This window comes from Geospiza fortis, unplaced genomic scaffold (genome assembly GCF_000277835.1).
Source record: "Geospiza fortis unplaced genomic scaffold, GeoFor_1.0 scaffold41, whole genome shotgun sequence".
Classification (NCBI taxonomy): Eukaryota; Metazoa; Chordata; class Aves; order Passeriformes; family Thraupidae; genus Geospiza; species Geospiza fortis.
Genome location: NW_005054299.1, coordinates 8,432,761 through 8,435,320, shown reverse-complemented (window position 1 = coordinate 8,435,320; position 2,560 = coordinate 8,432,761). Strand labels below are relative to the sequence as shown.

Genomic DNA, 2,560 nt, shown 5'->3' with positions numbered 1-2,560 from the left:
TTACACTGGGGAAGGAAGAGAAATTTAATATTTAGGTTTTTAAATGTTACTTCTCTGAGCTGAAGTAGACAAATCATGCTGAAGAGAGGGGGCAGTGTGGAAGAACACACGAACACAAGGGTGGGAAGTATTGCATGCCACAGAAAATTGCCATGGTGCATAGGAACAATAGCAAACACAGGCTTCCTTTTATTTTCTGGTGTATTTTGGTTTTTCAGACAACATCAACGTTATCCTGCTAGGAAAGGCTGGTGTGGTGGCCCCAGAGAGCAGCTCCTCCTGCAGGTGACTGCATTTGCTGGTAAGATGTTTTCCATCCAACTGTTCTGAGATGTTTTCCAGTTTAAACACAGCCCCAAATCAGCCATTTACAAGAAGCTGATGCTGAACAAACATACACTGAGAACAAGCACAAACCTGTAAAGTTTCTTTCCATCTTGTGAAAGCCTTTCAAACGCCTCAAAAATGAGGAGAAGAAATAGCATCCTCTGAGGCCTCAGGGGTGGGGCTGTTGAGGTTCCCAAACACATCTGTTGCTGCTAAGCCCTAGATGCATTGAGACATGGCATGGAAATATGCCTCTGAGTTAAGGCTGAGCAACATCATGGAAAAGCTAGTGTTGAGGATAAAATACTGATAAAACAGGAGTTTATCAACCAATATGTTGTGAGCTGTGATTACAAGGCTGTTAAAAGCCAGTGATGAAGGTCCTGTGGAAGCAGCCCTTGGGTAAGCAGAGACAGCTCACTGAAGAAACAGCGAGCTGTCAGCAGGAATAGTTAATGGAAGGGCTGGTGAGGGTGCAGCCTCCCCCACAGATCAGGTGGTGACATTTCAGAGCCATTTCATCAGGGGAGGGGAGTGAGATGTACAAGGCAATGATCTTAGAGCATTGTGATAGCATTCCCTGAAGGGGGAAGGAAAAATAAATTAGATCAGTGATCTCCCTGAGCAGAACTGCCAGTTGTTAACATCTCTGAAGGGAGTGTACAAGCCAAGATGACACTGCTGAAGAAAAAGGAGGAACTCATTTGTCTAGATGTACTAATGCATTATTTTGATTGTACCTGTTTGGGTACCTGATTGGGCCCCTGTTGCAGGAGGTTAGGGCTTGACAAATACTGATTAAACAGCCCCTTTCTGAGGATGAGCTGTTGCAGAGCAGAGCAGATAGGCAGGACTGAAAGTGTTGTTTTCCTTGAGGTAGTATATGTGGAAATGTCAGAGCCCTTTCGGCCTCTGATGCTGCCCAGGGTCAACAAGAAGAGCCCTCAAAGTTTTCAAAGGTGCTGTTAGGATTTAAAATACAATTGCAGTCTGGTGTCCCTTGTTACCCTGCAGATGCAGTGTCTCACAAATGTAATCTGAACTCATGCTTTTTAATGGAGTGTATACTACTAATCGCTCAAAAATCAGTGTTATTTTTTTCCTTTATAATGAGACCGAGCTTTTTATTCATATGTGGATGGAGTTTTGCCAGGAAGGCTTATGTCAAGTGGTTTCATTCAGCAATGTGAAAACTCGTGTGCTTGCCTCGGCAGGTAGAGAGAAGTGGAAATCAAACACTTGCAAAGAATGTAACTAATGACTCCACTTCTGTATGGTTTTTTCCAGGGAGAAAGCTGGTGCATAAGTCTTCAAAATGTGACTCAAAATGAGACAAAATTTTCCTAGCCCAAATGTTTAAGTCTGTGTTAAAACATAAATATTGCTTTGTGGGACCACCATGCATTGCTGTATAAAACTTTATGTGCAATAATCAATAATTAATTGGGAAAGCTGTGCTAGGAATTTTAGTGAACTGTTCATTACTTTAAGCTATCTTGATTAGAAAATCAGAAAACAGTTTGCATTTAACTTGCAGCTGCAGTACCCCTTGCCTTCAGTGTTCTCTAGAGCAGCCCCAAGGTGGTGGGACATTCACGTAGTGCCAAGGCTGGGGTCTCACCTGAGCAATGTCAATGTTTCCTTGCAGCCAGCGTGACTTTGCCTTCTCAGGCAACTGTTTAGGCTCTGGCAGGAGCAGGAAATGCTCAGCTGATCTTTTACAAAGGAGGTTTTTCTTGGCAGGTTGGTTCTCTGTTGTCCCTGGTCTTCTGCTAACCAAAATGAGCGTGAGCACTGTTCACCCCTACCCAAGAAAAAATTCAGAATCACAGGAACGGTATCTTGGGGCACCTCATCTAAATGTGATGACAATGACAAGGAAAGGGCTCATGTAATATGACTTCAACATTTGGATTTTTGTGCTGCAGCTTTCAGTGGGGATGATCTGAAATGTGTAATAGTGTAGGGTGCAGTTCAGGGCTGTTGCTAAAGGGGAGGAGTGGCATGGTTTTGGAGGTTTACTTCATCAGACCTGGCTCCAAGGTGGGAATACAGTTTTGCCTCTCTGGACTTGGGTCATCTCCTCAGTTGCAACTCCTGCCTTTTCCTTAGCAAGTTAATAGTTTGTTACAGGAGGGAAGCAAGGTATGGCAGGGCTTTTCTTCCCTGCAACCTGTTCGGTGCTGTACTGATTTTTCTCATGCCTAATAATTGAATTGATTTGGCCTTTCAG

General features: G+C 43.6%; 1 long non-coding RNA gene across 2 annotated transcripts in view; it reads left to right on the top strand.

The window, feature by feature from the left end:
• Positions 1–223: 223 nt before the first annotated feature.
• Positions 224–2,560, top strand: part of LOC115948359 — a 39,253-nt gene continuing 36,916 nt past the window's right edge. For both annotated transcript variants that reach the window (XR_004082177.1, XR_004082175.1), the window contains exon 1: positions 224–301. This is a non-coding gene — a long non-coding RNA (uncharacterized LOC115948359). The remainder of the gene's footprint in view (positions 302–2,560) is intronic.